This window comes from Mixophyes fleayi, chromosome 6 (assembly GCF_038048845.1).
Source record: "Mixophyes fleayi isolate aMixFle1 chromosome 6, aMixFle1.hap1, whole genome shotgun sequence".
Lineage (NCBI taxonomy): Eukaryota > Metazoa > Chordata > Amphibia > Anura > Limnodynastidae > Mixophyes > Mixophyes fleayi.
Window position 1 is genome coordinate 164,426,488 of NC_134407.1, and position 18,866 is coordinate 164,445,353.

At 30.3% G+C, this 18,866-nt stretch overlaps 10 non-coding genes across 10 annotated transcripts; all 10 read left to right on the forward strand.

Moving 5' to 3' along the window:
- The first annotated feature begins 88 nt into the window (after positions 1–88).
- Positions 89–160, forward strand: TRNAP-UGG (transfer RNA proline (anticodon UGG)). Its single transcript has one exon. It is a non-coding gene; the product is annotated as a tRNA-Pro (tRNA).
- A 923-nt stretch (positions 161–1,083) lies between these two features.
- Positions 1,084–1,155, forward strand: TRNAP-CGG (transfer RNA proline (anticodon CGG)). Its single transcript has one exon. It is a non-coding gene; the product is annotated as a tRNA-Pro (tRNA).
- Positions 1,156–3,065: 1,910 nt separating this feature from the next.
- Positions 3,066–3,137, forward strand: TRNAP-CGG (transfer RNA proline (anticodon CGG)). Its single transcript has one exon. It is a non-coding gene; the product is annotated as a tRNA-Pro (tRNA).
- A 1,908-nt stretch (positions 3,138–5,045) lies between these two features.
- On the forward strand, positions 5,046–5,117 carry TRNAP-UGG (transfer RNA proline (anticodon UGG)). Its single transcript has one exon. It is a non-coding gene; the product is annotated as a tRNA-Pro (tRNA).
- Positions 5,118–6,035: 918 nt separating this feature from the next.
- On the forward strand, positions 6,036–6,107 carry TRNAP-UGG (transfer RNA proline (anticodon UGG)). Its single transcript has one exon. It is a non-coding gene; the product is annotated as a tRNA-Pro (tRNA).
- Positions 6,108–9,006: 2,899 nt separating this feature from the next.
- TRNAP-UGG (transfer RNA proline (anticodon UGG)) lies at positions 9,007–9,078 on the forward strand. The gene has a single exon. It is a non-coding gene; the product is annotated as a tRNA-Pro (tRNA).
- Positions 9,079–9,996: 918 nt separating this feature from the next.
- Positions 9,997–10,068, forward strand: TRNAP-UGG (transfer RNA proline (anticodon UGG)). Its single transcript has one exon. It is a non-coding gene; the product is annotated as a tRNA-Pro (tRNA).
- A 1,912-nt stretch (positions 10,069–11,980) lies between these two features.
- On the forward strand, positions 11,981–12,052 carry TRNAP-UGG (transfer RNA proline (anticodon UGG)). Its single transcript has one exon. It is a non-coding gene; the product is annotated as a tRNA-Pro (tRNA).
- A 2,907-nt stretch (positions 12,053–14,959) lies between these two features.
- Positions 14,960–15,031, forward strand: TRNAP-UGG (transfer RNA proline (anticodon UGG)). Its single transcript has one exon. It is a non-coding gene; the product is annotated as a tRNA-Pro (tRNA).
- A 1,912-nt stretch (positions 15,032–16,943) lies between these two features.
- TRNAP-UGG (transfer RNA proline (anticodon UGG)) lies at positions 16,944–17,015 on the forward strand. Its single transcript has one exon. It is a non-coding gene; the product is annotated as a tRNA-Pro (tRNA).
- The last annotated feature ends 1,851 nt before the right edge of the window (positions 17,016–18,866 follow it).

The window sequence follows — 18,866 nt, forward strand, 5'->3', positions numbered from 1 at the left end:
TTCCTTTTTGTCAAAATTAAAGTTTTTAAATTTTTACTTATTATTGCTTTAAAAAATCCGAAAAACAACAAATCCTCTTCTTTCGTGTGGCTCGTTGGTCTAGGGGTATGATTCTCGCTTTGGGTGCGAGAGGTCCCGGGTTCAAATCCTGGACGAGCCCATGAATTTTAGTCATTTTTATCCTGGATTTTTTAGCTATTTCAGTCAAGCTAGGCATTTCAAGTTAGATTTTGCCATTTTCCCAAAATAGCTCTGATAAGATTGTCCAAAATAAATTCCTTATCTATTAGTGGGATGATTCTTAGTTAAAGTTTCAAAAAGTCTTGTTTGCCCAAAATGAGTAAGCAGTTTCTTTATAGGTACTTATGAATCTTGGTTTTATAATTTTAAAATAAGCAAATTTAGTAAAATGTGACTCCAATGCATAAATCTCAGATCACTTGTACATTTCTTTTCTGCAGAAGAAAACAATGTTCCTAAATAAATGTTATTATGACTTAAGAAATAAATAAATAAGGTCATTCATTTGGCTGCCTTTATTATCTACAGATGAGATTCTATTAAAAAGTAGATACTTTCTACGTACTTTGAATCTTGGCTTCCAAATTTATAAATGTGAATACTTAGAAAAATCTCAATATCAACACTATGCAATCATAATAAAAAACGTATACCTTCATAAGTGCATACTTCGCAAAATATCAACCATTGGGTGCCATATGAGATAAACTATACATTTCTCCAGCGTAGATAACCTGGAATGGATTGAAAGAACAGTCTCATTTTGACACAAAAAACACTGCTAAAACTTACGTTTTTTTGTTGCTTATTTCTAAAAAAAAAATATTTCTCACATAGCGTGTGATAGATTATCTCTTTAATTCCCAGAAAAAAAGAAACACTGTAGGCATCATAAATATTAAAATTGCATTATTGAAATGAGTTTGCTTTGTAAAATGTCTACTTTGAGGGAAAAAATTCTCTACTCTACAAGTTCCTTTTTGTCAAAATTAAAGTTTTTACATTTTTACATACTATTGCTTTAAAAAATCCGAAAAAACAACAAAACAGGTTCTCTTGTGTGGCTCATTGGTCTAGGGGTATGATTCTCGCTTCGGGTGCGAGTGGTCCCGGGTTCAACTCCCGGACGAGCCCATGACTTTTAGTCATTTTTATCCTGTTATTTTTAGCTATTTCAGTCAAGTCATTTGAAGTTAGATTTTGCCATTTTCCCAAAATAGCTCTGATAAGATTGTCCAAAATAAATTCCTTATCTATTAGTGGGATGATTCTTAGTTAAAGTTTCAAAAAGTCTTGTTTGCCCAAAATGAGTAAGCAGTTTCTTTATAGGTACTTATGAATCTTGGTTTTATGATTTTAAAATGAGCAAATTTAGTAAAATGTGACTCCAATGCATAAATCTCAGATCACTTGTACATTTCTTTTCTGCAGAAGAAAACAATGTTCCTAAATAAATGTTATTATGACTTAAGAAATAAATAAATAAGGTCATTTATTTGGCTGCCTTTATTATCTACAGATAAGATTCTATTAAAAAGTAGATACTTTCTTGGTACTTTGAATCTTGGCTTCCAAATTTATAAATGTGAATACTTAGAAAAATCTCAATATCAACACTATGCAATCATAATAAAAAATGTATACCTTCATAAGTGCATACTTCGCAAAATATCAACCATTGGGTGCAATATGAGATAAACTATACATTTCTCCAGCGTAGATGACCTGGAATGGATTGAAAGAACAGTCTCATTTTGACACAAAAAACACTGCTAAAACTTACTCTTTTGTGTTGCTTATTTCTAAAAAAAAATATTTCTCACATAGCGTGTGATAGATTATCTCTTTAATTCCCAGAAAAAAAGAAACACTGTAGGCATCATAAATATTAAAATTGCATTATTGAAATGAGTTTGCTTTGTAAAATGTCTATTTTGAGGAAAAAAAATCTCTACTCTACAAGTTCCTTTTTGTCAAAATTAAAGTTTTTAAATTTTTACTTATTATTGCTTTAAAAATTCCAAAAAAACAACAAAACAGGCTCTTTTGTGTGGCTCGTTGGTCTAGGGGTATGATTCTCGCTTTGGGTGTGAGAGGTCCCGGGTTCAAATTCTGGACGAGCCCATGACTTTTAGTCATTTTTATCCTGTTATTTTTAGCTATTTCAGTCAAGTCATTTCAAGTTAGATTTTGCCATTTTTCCCAAAATAGCTCTGATAAGATTGTCCAAAATAAATTCCCTATCTATTAGTGGGATGATTCTTAGTTAAAGTTTCAAAAAGTCTTGTTTGCCCAAAATGAGTAAGCAGTTTCTTTATAGGTACTTATGAATCTTGGTTTTATGATTTTAAAATGAGCAAATTTAGTAAAATGTGACTCCAATGCATAAATCTCAGATCACTTGTACATTTCTTCTCTGCAGAAGAAAACAATGTTCCTAAATAAATGTTATTATGACTTAAGAAATAAATAAATAAGGTCATTCATTTGGCTGCCTTTATTATCTACAGATGAGATTCTATTAAAAAGTAGATACTTTCTACGTACTTTGAATCTTGGCTTCCAAATTTATAAATGTGAATACTTAGAAAAATCTCAATATCAACACTATGCAATCATAATAAAAAACGTATACCTTCATAAGTGCATACTTCGCAAAATATCAACCATTGGGTGCCATATGAGATAAACTATACATTTCTCCAGCGTAGATAACCTGGAATGGATTGAAAGAACAGTCTCATTTTGACACAAAAAACACTGCTAAAACTTACGTTTTTTTGTTGCTTATTTCTAAAAAAAAAATATTTCTCACATAGCGTGTGATAGATTATCTCTTTAATTCCCAGAAAAAAAGAAACACTGTAGGCATCATAAATATTAAAATTGCATTATTGAAATGAGTTTGCTTTGTAAAATGTCTACTTTGAGGGAAAAAATTCTCTACTCTACAAGTTCCTTTTTGTCAAAATTAAAGTTTTTACATTTTTACATACTATTGCTTTAAAAAATCCGAAAAAACAACAAAACAGGTTCTCTTGTGTGGCTCATTGGTCTAGGGGTATGATTCTCGCTTCGGGTGCGAGAGGTCCCGGGTTCAACTCCCGGACGAGCCCATGACTTTTAGTCATTTTTATCCTGTTATTTTTAGCTATTTCAGTCAAGTCATTTGAAGTTAGATTTTGCCATTTTCCCAAAATAGCTCTGATAAGATTGTCCAAAATAAATTCCTTATCTATTAGTGGGATGATTCTTAGTTAAAGTTTCAAAAAGTCTTGTTTGCCCAAAATGAGTAAGCAGTTTCTTTATAGGTACTTATGAATCTTGGTTTTATGATTTTAAAATGAGCAAATTTAGTAAAATGTGACTCCAATGCATAAATCTCAGATCACTTGTACATTTCTTTTCTGCAGAAGAAAACAATGTTCCTAAATAAATGTTATTATGACTTAAGAAATAAATAAATAAGGTCATTTATTTGGCTGCCTTTATTATCTACAGATAAGATTCTATTAAAAAGTAGATACTTTCTTGGTACTTTGAATCTTGGCTTCCAAATTTATAAATGTGAATACTTAGAAAAATCTCAATATCAACACTATGCAATCATAATAAAAAATGTATACCTTCATAAGTGCATACTTCGCAAAATATCAACCATTGGGTGCAATATGAGATAAACTATACATTTCTCCAGCGTAGATGACCTGGAATGGATTGAAAGAACAGTCTCATTTTGACACAAAAAACACTGCTAAAACTTACTCTTTTGTGTTGCTTATTTCTAAAAAAAAATATTTCTCACATAGCGTGTGATAGATTATCTCTTTAATTCCCAGAAAAAAAGAAACACTGTAGGCATCATAAATATTAAAATTGCATTATTGAAATGAGTTTGCTTTGTAAAATGTCTATTTTGAGGAAAAAAATCTCTACTCTACAAGTTCCTTTTTGTCAAAATTAAAGTTTTTAAATTTTTACTTATTATTGCTTTAAAAATTCCAAAAAAACAACAAAACAGGCTCTTTTGTGTGGCTCGTTGGTCTAGGGGTATGATTCTCGCTTTGGGTGTGAGAGGTCCCGGGTTCAAATTCTGGACGAGCCCATGACTTTTAGTCATTTTTATCCTGTTATTTTTAGCTATTTCAGTCAAGTCATTTCAAGTTAGATTTTGCCATTTTTCCCAAAATAGCTCTGATAAGATTGTCCAAAATAAATTCCCTATCTATTAGTGGGATGATTCTTAGTTAAAGTTTCAAAAAGTCTTGTTTGCCCAAAATGAGTAAGCAGTTTCTTTATAGGTACTTATGAATCTTGGTTTTATGATTTTAAAATGAGCAAATTTAGTAAAATGTGACTCCAATGCATAAATCTCAGATCACTTGTACATTTCTTCTCTGCAGAAGAAAACAATGTTCCTAAATAAATGTTATTATGACTTAAGAAATAAATAAATAAGGTCATTCATTTGGCTGCCTTTATTATCTACAGATAAAATTCTATTAAAAAGTAGATACTTTGTAGGTACTTTGAATCTTGGCTTCCAAATTTATAAATGTGAATACTTAGAAAAATCTCAATATCAACACTATGCAATCATAATAAAAAACGTATACCTTCATAAGTGCATACTTCGCAAAATATCAACCATTGGGTGCCATATGAGATAAACTATACATTTCTCCAGCGTAGATGACCTGGAATGGATTGAAAGAACAGTCTCATTTTGACACAAAAAACACTGCTAAAACTTACTCTTTTGTGTTGCTTATTTTTTTAAAAAAATATTTCTCACATAGCGTGTGATAGATTATCTCTTTAATTCCCAGAAAAAAAGAAACACTGTAGGCATCATAAATATTAAAATTGCATTATTGAAATGAGTTTGCTTTGTAAAATGTCTACTTTGAGGAAAAAAATCTCTACTCTACAAGTTCCTTTTTGTCAAAATTAAAGTTTTTAAATTTTTACTTATTATTGCTTTAAAAAAATCCAAAAAAACAACAAAACAGGTTCTTTTGTGTGGCTTGTTGGTCTAGGGGTATGATTCTCGCTTTGGGTGCGAGAGGTCCCGGGTTCAAATCCCGGACGAGCCCATGCCTTTTAGTCATTTTTATCCTGTTATTTTTAGCTATTTCAGTCAAGTCATTTGAAGTTAGATTTTGCCATTTTCCCAAAATAGCTCTGATAAGATTGTCCAAAATAAATTCCCTATCTATTAGTGGGATGATTCTTAGTTAAAGTTTCAAAAAGTCTTGTTTGCCCAAAATGAGTAAGCAGTTTCTTTATAGGTACTTATGAATCTTGGTTTTATAATTTTAAAATAATCAAATTTAGTAAAATGTGACTCCAATGCATAAATCTCAGATCACTTGTACATTTCTGTTCTGTAGAAGAAAACAATGTTCCTAAATAAATGTTATTATGACTTGAGAAATAAATAAATAAGGTCATTCATTTGGCTGCCTTTATTATCTACAGATAAGATTCTATTAAAAAGTAGATACTTTGTAGGTACTTTGAATCTTGGCTTCCAAATTTATAAATGTGAATACTTAGAAAAATCTCAATATCAACACTATGCAATCATAATAAAAAACGTATACCTTCATAAGTGCATACTTCGCAAAATATCAACCATTGGGTGCCATATGAGATAAACTATACATTTCTCCAGCGTAGATGACCTGGAATGGATTGAAAGAACAGTCTCATTTTCACACAAAAAACACTGCTAAAACTTACTCTTTTGTGTTGCTTATTTTTTAAAAAAAATATTTCTCACAAAGAGTGTGATAGATTATCTCTTTAATTCCCAGAAAAAAAGAAACACTGTAGGCATCATAAATATTAAAATTGCATTATTGAAATGAGTTTGCTTTGTAAAATGTCTATTTTGAGGAAAAAAAATCTCTACTCTACAAGTTCCTTTTTGTCAAAATTAAAGTTTTTAAATTTTTACTTATTATTGCTTTAAAAAATCCAAAAAAACAACAAAACAGGTTCTTTTGTGTGGCTCGTTGGTCTAGGGGTATGATTCTCGCTTTGGGTGCGAGAGGTCCCGGGTTCAAATCCCGGACGAGCCCATGCCTTTTAGTCATTTTTATCCTGTTATTTTTAGCTATTTCAGTCAAGTCATTTGAAGTTAGATTTTGCCATTTTCCCAAAATAGCTCTGATAAGATTGTCCAAAATAAATTCCCTATCTATTAGTGGGATGATTCTTAGTTAAAGTTTCAAAAAGTCTTGTTTGCCCAAAATGAGTAAGCAGTTTCTTTATAGGTACTTATGAATCTTGGTTTTATAATTTTAAAATAATCAAATTTAGTAAAATGTGACTCCAATGCATAAATCTCAGATCACTTGTACATTTCTGTTCTGCAGAAGAAAACAATGTTCCTAAATAATTGTTATTATGACTTAAGAAATAAATAAATAAGGTCATTCATTTGGCTGCCTTTATTATCTACAGATAAGATTCTATTAAAAAGTAGATACTTTCTACGTACTTTGAATCTTGGCTTCCAAATTTATAAATGTGAATACTTAGAAAAATCTCAATATCAACACTATACAATCATAATAAAAAACGTATACCTTCATAAGTGCATACTTCGCAAAATATCAACCATTGGGTGCCATATGAGATAAACTATACATTTCTCCAGCGTAGATAACCTGGAATGGATTGAAAGAACAGTCTCATTTTGACACAAAAAACACTGCTAAAACTTACGTTTTTTTGTTGCTTATTTCTAAAAAAAAAATATTTCTCACATAGCGTGTGATAGATTATCTCTTTAATTCCCAGAAAAAAAGAAACACTGTAGGCATCATAAATATTAAAATTGCATTATTGAAATGAGTTTGCTTTGTAAAATGTCTACTTTGAGGGAAAAAATACTCTACTCTACAAGTTCCTTTTTGTCAAAATTAAAGTTTTTACATTTTTACATACTATTGCTTTAAAAAATCCGAAAAAACAACAAAACAGGTTCTCTTGTGTGGCTCATTGGTCTAGGGGTATGATTCTCACTTCGGGTGCGAGAGGTCCCGGGTTCAACTCCCGGACGAGCCCATGACTTTTAGTCATTTTTATCCTGTTATTTTTAGCTATTTCAGTCAAGTCATTTGAAGTTAGATTTTGCCATTTTCCCAAAATAGCTCTGATAAGATTGTCCAAAATAAATTCCTTATCTATTAGTGGGATGATTCTTAGTTAAAGTTTCAAAAAGTCTTGTTTGCCCAAAATGAGTAAGCAGTTTCTTTATAGGTACTTATGAATCTTGGTTTTATGATTTTAAAATGAGCAAATTTAGTAAAATGTGATTCCAATGCATAAATCTCAGATCACTTGTACATTTCTTTTCTGCAGAAGAAAACAATGTTCCTAAATAAATGTTATTATGACTTAAGAAATAAATAAATAAGGTCATTTATTTGGCTGCCTTTATTATCTACAGATAAGATTCTATTAAAAAGTAGATACTTTCTTGGTACTTTGAATCTTGGCTTCCAAATTTATAAATGTGAATACTTAGAAAAATCTCAATATCAACACTATGCAATCATAATAAAAAACGTATACCTTCATAAGTGCATACTTCGCAAAATATCAACCATTGGGTGCAATATGAGATAAACTATACATTTCTCCAGCGTAGATGACCTGGAATGGATTGAAAGAACAGTCTCATTTTGACACAAAAAACACTGCTAAAACTTACTCTTTTGTGTTGCTTATTTCTAAAAAAAAATATTTCTCACATAGCGTGTGATAGATTATCTCTTTAATTCCCAGAAAAAAAGAAACACTGTAGGCATCATAAATATTAAAATTGCATTATTGAAATGAGTTTGCTTTGTAAAATGTCTATTTTGAGGAAAAAAAATCTCTACTCTACAAGTTCCTTTTTGTCAAAATTAAAGTTTTTAAATTTTTACTTATTATTGCTTTAAAAATTCCAAAAAAACAACAAAACAGGCTCTTTTGTGTGGCTCGTTGGTCTAGGGGTATGATTCTCGCTTTGGGTGTGAGAGGTCCCGGGTTCAAATTCTGGACGAGCCCATGACTTTTAGTCATTTTTATCCTGTTATTTTTAGCTATTTCAGTCAAGTCATTTCAAGTTAGATTTTGCCATTTTTCCCAAAATAGCTCTGATAAGATTGTCCAAAATAAATTCCCTATCTATTAGTGGGATGATTCTTAGTTAAAGTTTCAAAAAGTCTTGTTTGCCCAAAATGAGTAAGCAGTTTCTTTATAGGTACTTATGAATCTTGGTTTTATGATTTTAAAATGAGCAAATTTAGTAAAATGTGACTCCAATGCATAAATCTCAGATCACTTGTACATTTCTTTTCTGCAGAAGAAAACAATGTTCCTAAATAAATGTTATTATGACTTAAGAAATAAATAAATAAGGTCATTCATTTGGCTGCCTTTATTATCTACAGATAAAATTCTATTAAAAAGTAGATACTTTGTAGGTACTTTGAATCTTGGCTTCCAAATTTATAAATGTGAATACTTAGAAAAATCTCAATATCAACACTATGCAATCATAATAAAAAACGTATACCTTCATAAGTGCATACTTCGCAAAATATCAACCATTGGGTGCCATATGAGATAAACTATACATTTCTCCAGCGTAGATGACCTGGAATGGATTGAAAGAACAGTCTCATTTTGACACAAAAAACACTGCTAAAACTTACTCTTTTGTGTTGCTTATTTTTTTAAAAAAATATTTCTTACATAGCGTGTGATAGATTATCTCTTTAATTCCCAGAAAAAAAGAAACACTGTAGGCATCATAAATATTAAAATTGCATTATTGAAATGAGTTTGCTTTGTAAAATGTCTACTTTGAGGAAAAGAATCTCTACTCTACAAGTTCCTTTTTGTCAAAATTAAAGTTTTTAAATTTTTACTTATTATTGCTTTAAAAAATCCAAAAAAACAACAAAACAGGTTCTTTTGTGTGGCTCGTTGGTCTAGGGGTATGATTCTCGCTTTGGGTGCGAGAGGTCCCGGGTTCAAATCCCGGACGAGCCCATGCCTTTTAGTCATTTTTATCCTGTTATTTTTAGCTATTTCAGTCAAGTCATTTGAAGTTAGATTTTGCCATTTTCCCAAAATAGCTCTGATAAGATTGTCCAAAATAAATTCCCTATCTATTAGTGGGATGATTCTTAGTTAAAGTTTCAAAAAGTCTTGTTTGCCCAAAATGAGTAAGCAGTTTCTTTATAGGTACTTATGAATCTTGGTTTTATAATTTTAAAATAATCAAATTTAGTAAAATGTGACTCCAATGCATAAATCTCAGATCACTTGTACATTTCTGTTCTGTAGAAGAAAACAATGTTCCTAAATAAATGTTATTATGACTTGAGAAATAAATAAATAAGGTCATTCATTTGGCTGCCTTTATTATCTACAGATAAGATTCTATTAAAAAGTAGATACTTTGTAGGTACTTTGAATCTTGGCTTCCAAATTTATAAATGTGAATACTTAGAAAAATCTCAATATCAACACTATGCAATCATAATAAAAAACGTATACCTTCATAAGTGCATACTTCGCAAAATATCAACCATTGGGTGCCATATGAGATAAACTATACATTTCTCCAGCGTAGATGACCTGGAATGGATTGAAAGAACAGTCTCATTTTCACACAAAAAACACTGCTAAAACTTACTCTTTTGTGTTGCTTATTTTTTAAAAAAAATATTTCTCACAAAGAGTGTGATAGATTATCTCTTTAATTCCCAGAAAAAAAGAAACACTGTAGGCATCATAAATATTAAAATTGCATTATTGAAATGAGTTTGCTTTGTAAAATGTCTATTTTGAGGAAAAAAAATCTCTACTCTACAAGTTCCTTTTTGTCAAAATTAAAGTTTTTAAATTTTTACTTATTATTGCTTTAAAAAATCCAAAAAAACAACAAAACAGGTTCTTTTGTGTGGCTCGTTGGTCTAGGGGTATGATTCTCGCTTTGGGTGCGAGAGGTCCCGGGTTCAAATCCCGGACGAGCCCATGCCTTTTAGTCATTTTTATCCTGTTATTTTTAGCTATTTCAGTCAAGTCATTTGAAGTTAGATTTTGCCATTTTCCCAAAATAGCTCTGATAAGATTGTCCAAAATAAATTCCCTATCTATTAGTGGGATGATTCTTAGTTAAAGTTTCAAAAAGTCTTGTTTGCCCAAAATGAGTAAGCAGTTTCTTTATAGGTACTTATGAATCTTGGTTTTATAATTTTAAAATAATCAAATTTAGTAAAATGTGACTCCAATGCATAAATCTCAGATCACTTGTACATTTCTGTTCTGCAGAAGAAAACAATGTTCCTAAATAATTGTTATTATGACTTAAGAAATAAATAAATAAGGTCATTCATTTGGCTGCCTTTATTATCTACAGATAAGATTCTATTAAAAAGTAGATACTTTGTAGGTACTTTGAATCTTGGCTTCCAAATTTATAAATGTGAATACTTAGAAAAATCTCAATATCAACACTATGCAATCATAATAAAAAACGTATACCTTCATAAGTGCATACTTCGCAAAATATCAACCATTGGGTGCCATATGAGATAAACTATACATTTCTCCAGCGTAGATGACCTGGAATGGATTGAAAGAACAGTCTCATTTTGACACAAAAAAACACTGCTAAAACTTACTCTTTTGTGTTGTTTATTTGTAAAAAAAAATATTTCTCACAAAGAGTGTGATAGATTATCTCTTTAATTCCCAGAAAAAAAGAAAAACTGTAGGCATCAAAAATATTAAAATTGCATTATTGAAATGAGTTTGCTTTGTAAAATGTCTACTTTGAGGAAAAAAAATCTCTACTCTACAAGTTCCTTTTTGTCAAAATTAAAGTTTTTAAATTTTTACTTATTATTGCTTTAAAAAATCCGAAAAACAACAAATCCGCTTCTTTCGTGTGGCTCGTTGGTCTAGGGGTATGATTCTCGCTTTGGGTGCGAGAGGTCCCGGGTTCAAATCCTCGACGAGCCCATGAATTTTAGTCATTTTTATCCTGGATTTTTTAGCTATTTCAGTCAAGCTAGGCATTTGAAGTTAGATTTTGCCATTTTCCCAAAATAGCTCTGATAAGATTGTCCAAAATAAATTCCTTATCTATTAGTGGGATGATTCTTAGTTAAAGTTTCAAAAAGTCTTGTTTGCCCAAAATGAGTAAGCAGTTTCTTTATAGGTACTTATGAATCTTGGTTTTATAATTTTAAAATAAGCAAATTTAGTAAAATGTGACTCCAATGCATAAATCTCAGATCACTTGTACATTTCTGTTCTGCAGAAGAAAACAATGTTCCTAAATAAATGTTATTATAACTTAAGAAATAAATAAATAAGGTCATTTATTTGGCTGCCTTTATTATCTACAGATGAGATTCTATTAAAAAGTAGATACTTTCTTGGTACTTTGAATCTTGGCTTCCAAATTTATAAATGTGAATACTTAGAAAAATCTCAATATCAACACTATGCAATCATAATAAAAAACGTATACCTTCATAAGTGCATACTTCGCAAAATATCAACCATTGGGTGCCATATGAGATAAACTATACATTTCTCCAGCGTAGATAACCTGGAATGGATTGAAAGAACAGTCTCATTTTGACACAAAAAACACTGCTAAAACTTACTCTTTTGTGTTGCTTATTTCTAAAAAAAAAATATTTCTCACATAGCGTGTGATAGATTATCTCTTTAATTCCCAGAAAAAAAGAAACACTGTAGGCATCATAAATATTAAAATTTCATTATTGAAATGAGTTTGCTTTGTAAAATGTCTACTTTGAGGAAAAAAAATCTCTACTCTACAAGTTCCTTTTTGTCAAAATTAAAGTTTTTAAATTTTTACTTATTATTGCTTTAAAAAATCCGAAAAACAACAAATCCACTTCTTTCGTGTGGCTCGTTGGTCTAGGGGTATGATTCTCGCTTTGGGTGCGAGAGGTCCCGGGTTCAAATCCTGGACGAGCCCATGAATTTTAGTCATTTTTATCCTGGATTTTTTAGCTATTTCATTCAAGCTAGGCATTTGAAGTTAGATTTTGCCATTTTCCCAAAATAGCTCTGATAAGATTGTCCAAAATAAATTCCTTATCTATTAGTGGGATGATTCTTAGTTAAAGTTTCAAAAAGTCTTGTTTGCCCAAAATGAGTAAGCAGTTTCTTTATAGGTACTTATGAATCTTGGTTTTATAATTTTAAAATAAGCAAATTTAGTAAAATGTGACTCCAATGCATAAATCTCAGATCACTTGTACATTTCTTTTCTGCAGAAGAAAACAATGTTCCTAAATAAATGTTATTATGACTTAAGAAATAAATAAATAAGGTCATTCATTTGGCTGCCTTTATTATCTACAGATGAGATTCTATTAAAAAGTAGATACTTTCTACGTACTTTGAATCTTGGCTTCCAAATTTATAAATGTGAATACTTAGAAAAATCTCAATATCAACACTATGCAATCATAATAAAAAACGTATACCTTCATAAGTGCATACTTCGCAAAATATCAACCATTGGGTGCCATATGAGATAAACTATACATTTCTCCAGCGTAGATAACCTGGAATGGATTGAAAGAACAGTCTCATTTTGACACAAAAAACACTGCTAAAACTTACGTTTTTTTGTTGCTTATTTCTAAAAAAAAAATATTTCTCACATAGCGTGTGATAGATTATCTCTTTAATTCCCAGAAAAAAAGAAACACTGTAGGCATCATAAATATTAAAATTGCATTATTGAAATGAGTTTGCTTTGTAAAATGTCTATTTTGAGGAAAAAAAATCTCTACTCTACAAGTTCCTTTTTGTCAAAATTAAAGTTTTTAAATTTTTACTTATTATTGCTTTAAAAATTCCAAAAAAACAACAAAACAGGCTCTTTTGTGTGGCTCGTTGGTCTAGGGGTATGATTCTCGCTTTGGGTGTGAGAGGTCCCGGGTTCAAATTCTGGACGAGCCCATGACTTTTAGTCATTTTTATCCTGTTATTTTTAGCTATTTCAGTCAAGTCATTTCAAGTTAGATTTTGCCATTTTTCCCAAAATAGCTCTGATAAGATTGTCCAAAATAAATTCCCTATCTATTAGTGGGATGATTCTTAGTTAAAGTTTCAAAAAGTCTTGTTTGCCCAAAATGAGTAAGCAGTTTCTTTATAGGTACTTATGAATCTTGGTTTTATGATTTTAAAATGAGCAAATTTAGTAAAATGTGACTCCAATGCATAAATCTCAGATCACTTGTACATTTCTTTTCTGCAGAAGAAAACAATGTTCCTAAATAAATGTTATTATGACTTAAGAAATAAATAAATAAGGTCATTCATTTGGCTGCCTTTATTATCTACAGATAAAATTCTATTAAAAAGTAGATACTTTGTAGGTACTTTGAATCTTGGCTTCCAAATTTATAAATGTGAATACTTAGAAAAATCTCAATATCAACACTATGCAATCATAATAAAAAACGTATACCTTCATAAGTGCATACTTCGCAAAATATCAACCATTGGGTGCCATATGAGATAAACTATACATTTCTCCAGCGTAGATGACCTGGAATGGATTGAAAGAACAGTCTCATTTTGACACAAAAAACACTGCTAAAACTTACTCTTTTGTGTTGCTTATTTTTTTAAAAAAATATTTCTCACATAGCGTGTGATAGATTATCTCTTTAATTCCCAGAAAAAAAGAAACACTGTAGGCATCATAAATATTAAAATTGCATTATTGAAATGAGTTTGCTTTGTAAAATGTCTACTTTGAGGAAAAAATTCTCTACTCTACAAGTTCCTTTCTGTCAAAATTAAAGTTTTTAAATTTTTACTTATTATTGCTTTAAAAAATCCGAAAAAACAACAAAAGTGCTTCTTTCGTGTGGCTCGTTGGTGTAGGGGTATGATTCTCGCTTTGGGTGTGAGAGGTCCTGGGTTCAAATCCCGGACGAGCCCATGACTTTTAGTCATTTTCATCCTATTATTTTTAACTATTTTAGTCAAGCTAGGCATTTGAAGTTAGATTTTGCCATTTTCCCAAAATAGCTCTGATATGATTATCCAAAATAAATTCCCTATCTATTACTGGGATGATTCTTAGTTAATGTTTCAAAAAGTTTTGTTTGCCCAAAATGAGTAAGCAGTTTCTTTATAGGTACTTATGAATCTTGGTTTTATAATTTTAAAATGAGCAAATTTAGTAAAATGTGACTCCAATGCATAAATCTCAGATCACTTGTACATTTCTTTTCTGCAGAAGAAAACAATGTTCCTAAATAAATGTTATTATGACTTAAGAAATAAATAAATAAGGTCATTCATTTGGCTGCCTTTATTATCTACAGATAAGATTCTATTAAAAAGTAGATACTTTGTAGGTACTTTGAATCTTGGCTTCCAAATTTATAAATGTGAATACTTAGAAAAATCTCAATATCAACACTATGCAATCATAATAAAAAACGTATACCTTCATAAGTGCATACTTCGCAAAATATCAACCATTGGGTGCCATATGAGATAAACTATACATTTCTCCAGCGTAGATGACCTGGAATGGATTGAAAGAACAGTCTCATTTTCACACAAAAAACACTGCTAAAACTTACTCTTTTGTGTTGCTTATTTTTTAAAAAAAATATTTCTCACAAAGAGTGTGATAGATTATCTCTTTAATTCCCAGAAAAAAAGAAACACTGTAGGCATCATAAATATTAAAATTGCATTATTGAAATGAGTTTGCTTTGTAAAATGTCTATTTTGAGGAAAAAAAATCTCTACTCTACAAGTTCCTTTTTGTCAAAATTAAAGTTTTTAAATTTTTACTTATTATTGCTTTAAAAAATCCAAAAAAACAACAAAACAGGTTCTTTTGTGTGGCTCGTTGGTCTAGGGGTATGATTCTCGCTTTGGGTGCGAGAGGTCCCGGGTTCAAATCCCGGACGAGCCCATGCCTTTTAGTCATTTTTATCCTGTTATTTTTAGCTATTTCAGTCAAGTCATTTGAAGTTAGATTTTGCCATTTTCCCAAAATAGCTCTGATAAGATTGTCCAAAATAAATTCCCTATCTATTAGTGGGATGATTCTTAGTTAAAGTTTCAAAAAGTCTTGTTTGCCCAAAATGAGTAAGCAGTTTCTTTATAGGTACTTATGAATCTTGGTTTTATAATTTTAAAATAATCAAATTTAGTAAAATGTGACTCCAATGCATAAATCTCAGATCACTTGTACATTTCTGTTCTGCAGAAGAAAACAATGTTCCTAAATAATTGTTATTATGACTTAAGAAATAAATAAATAAGGTCATTCATTTGGCTGCCTTTATTATCTACAGATAAGATTCTATTAAAAAGTAGATACTTTGTAGGTACTTTGAATCTTGGCTTCCAAATTTATAAATGTGAATACTTAGAAAAATCTCAATATCAACACTATGCAATCATAATAAAAAACGTATACCTTCATAAGTGCATACTTCGCAAAATATCAACCATTGGGTGCCATATGAGATAAACTATACATTTCTCCAGCGTAGATGACCTGGAATGGATTGAAAGAACAGTCTCATTTTGACACAAAAAAACACTGCTAAAACTTACTCTTTTGTGTTGTTTATTTGTAAAAAAAAATATTTCTCACAAAGAGTGTGATAGATTATCTCTTTAATTCCCAGAAAAAAAGAAAAACTGTAGGCATCAAAAATATTAAAATTGCATTATTGAAATGAGTTTGCTTTGTAAAATGTCTACTTTGAGGAAAAAAAATCTCTACTCTACAAGTTCCTTTTTGTCAAAATTAAAGTTTTTAAATTTTTACTTATTATTGCTTTAAAAAATCCGAAAAACAACAAATCCGCTTCTTTCGTGTGGCTCGTTGGTCTAGGGGTATGATTCTCGCTTTGGGTGCGAGAGGTCCCGGGTTCAAATCCTCGACGAGCCCATGAATTTTAGTCATTTTTATCCTGGATTTTTTAGCTATTTCAGTCAAGCTAGGCATTTGAAGTTAGATTTTGCCATTTTCCCAAAATAGCTCTGATAAGATTGTCCAAAATAAATTCCTTATCTATTAGTGGGATGATTCTTAGTTAAAGTTTCAAAAAGTCTTGTTTGCCCAAAATGAGTAAGCAGTTTCTTTATAGGTACTTATGAATCTTGGTTTTATAATTTTAAAATAAGCAAATTTAGTAAAATGTGACTCCAATGCATAAATCTCAGATCACTTGTACATTTCTGTTCTGCAGAAGAAAACAATGTTCCTAAATAAATGTTATTATAACTTAAGAAATAAATAAATAAGGTCATTTATTTGGCTGCCTTTATTATCTACAGATGAGATTCTATTAAAAAGTAGATACTTTCTTGGTACTTTGAATCTTGGCTTCCAAATTTATAAATGTGAATACTTAGAAAAATCTCAATATCAACACTATGCAATCATAATAAAAAACGTATACCTTCATAAGTGCATACTTCGCAAAATATCAACCATTGGGTGCCATATGAGATAAACTATACATTTCTCCAGCGTAGATAACCTGGAATGGATTGAAAGAACAGTCTCATTTTGACACAAAAAACACTGCTAAAACTTACTCTTTTGTGTTGCTTATTTCTAAAAAAAAAATATTTCTCACATAGCGTGTGATAGATTATCTCTTTAATTCCCAGAAAAAAAGAAACACTGTAGGCATCATAAATATTAAAATTTCATTATTGAAATGAGTTTGCTTTGTAAAATGTCTACTTTGAGGAAAAAAAATCTCTACTCTACAAGTTCCTTTTTGTCAAAATTAAAGTTTTTAAATTTTTACTTATTATTGCTTTAAAAAATCCGAAAAACAACAAATCCGCTTCTTTCGTGTGGCTCGTTGGTCTAGGGGTATGATTCTCGCTTTGGGTGCGAGAGGTCCCGGGTTCAAATCCTGGACGAGCCCATGAATTTTAGTCATTTTTATCCTGGATTTTTTAGCTATTTCATTCAAGCTAGGCATTTGAAGTTAGATTTTGCCATTTTCCCAAAATAGCTCTGATAAGATTGTCCAAAATAAATTCCTTATCTATTAGTGGGATGATTCTTAGTTAAAGTTTCAAAAAGTCTTGTTTGCCCAAAATGAGTAAGCAGTTTCTTTATAGGTACTTATGAATCTTGGTTTTATAATTTTAAAATAAGCAAATTTAGTAAAATGTGACTCCAATGCATAAATCTCAGATCACTTGTACATTTCTTTTCTGCAGAAGAAAACAATGTTCCTAAATAAATGTTATTATGACTTAAGAAATAAATAAATAAGGTCATTCATTTGGCTGCCTTTATTATCTACAGATGAGATTCTATTAAAAAGTAGATACTTTCTACGTACTTTGAATCTTGGCTTCCAAATTTATAAATGTGAATACTTAGAAAAATCTCAATATCAACACTATGCAATCATAATAAAAAACGTATACCTTCATAAGTGCATACTTCGCAAAATATCAACCATTGGGTGCCATATGAGATAAACTATACATTTCTCCAGCGTAGATAACCTGGAATGGATTGAAAGAACAGTCTCATTTTGACACAAAAAACACTGCTAAAACTTACGTTTTTTTGTTGCTTATTTCTAAAAAAAAAATATTTCTCACATAGCGTGTGATAGATTATCTCTTTAATTCCCAGAAAAAAAGAAACACTGTAGGCATCATAAATATTAAAATTGCATTATTGAAATGAGTTTGCTTTGTAAAATGTCTATTTTGAGGAAAAAAAATCTCTACTCTACAAGTTCCTTTTTGTCAAAATTAAAGTTTTTAAATTTTTACTTATTATTGCTTTAAAAATTCCAAAAAAACAACAAAACAGGCTCTTTTGTGTGGCTCGTTGGTCTAGGGGTATGATTCTCGCTTTGGGTGTGAGAGGTCCCGGGTTCAAATTCTGGACGAGCCCATGACTTTTAGTCATTTTTATCCTGTTATTTTTAGCTATTTCAGTCAAGTCATTTCAAGTTAGATTTTGCCATTTTTCCCAAAATAGCTCTGATAAGATTGTCCAAAATAAATTCCCTATCTATTAGTGGGATGATTCTTAGTTAAAGTTTCAAAAAGTCTTGTTTGCCCAAAATGAGTAAGCAGTTTCTTTATAGGTACTTATGAATCTTGGTTTTATGATTTTAAAATGAGCAAATTTAGTAAAATGTGACTCCAATGCATAAATCTCAGATCACTTGTACATTTCTTTTCTGCAGAAGAAAACAATGTTCCTAAATAAATGTTATTATGACTTAAGAAATAAATAAATAAGGTCATTCATTTGGCTGCCTTTATTATCTACAGATAAAATTCTATTAAAAAGTAGATACTTTGTAGGTACTTTGAATCTTGGCTTCCAAATTTATAAATGTGAATACTTAGAAAAATCTCAATATCAACACTATGCAATCATAATAAAAAACGTATACCTTCATAAGTGCATACTTCGCAAAATATCAACCATTGGGTGCCATATGAGATAAACTATACATTTCTCCAGCGTAGATGACCTGGAATGGATTGAAAGAACAGTCTCATTTTGACACAAAAAACACTGCTAAAACTTACTCTTTTGTGTTGCTTATTTTTTTAAAAAAATATTTCTCACATAGCGTGTGATAGATTATCTCTTTAATTCCCAGAAAAAAAGAAACACTGTAGGCATCATAAATATTAAAATTGCATTATTGAAATGAGTTTGCTTTGTAAAATGTCTACTTTGAGGAAAAAATTCTCTACTCTACAAGTTCCTTTCTGTCAAAATTAAAGTTTTT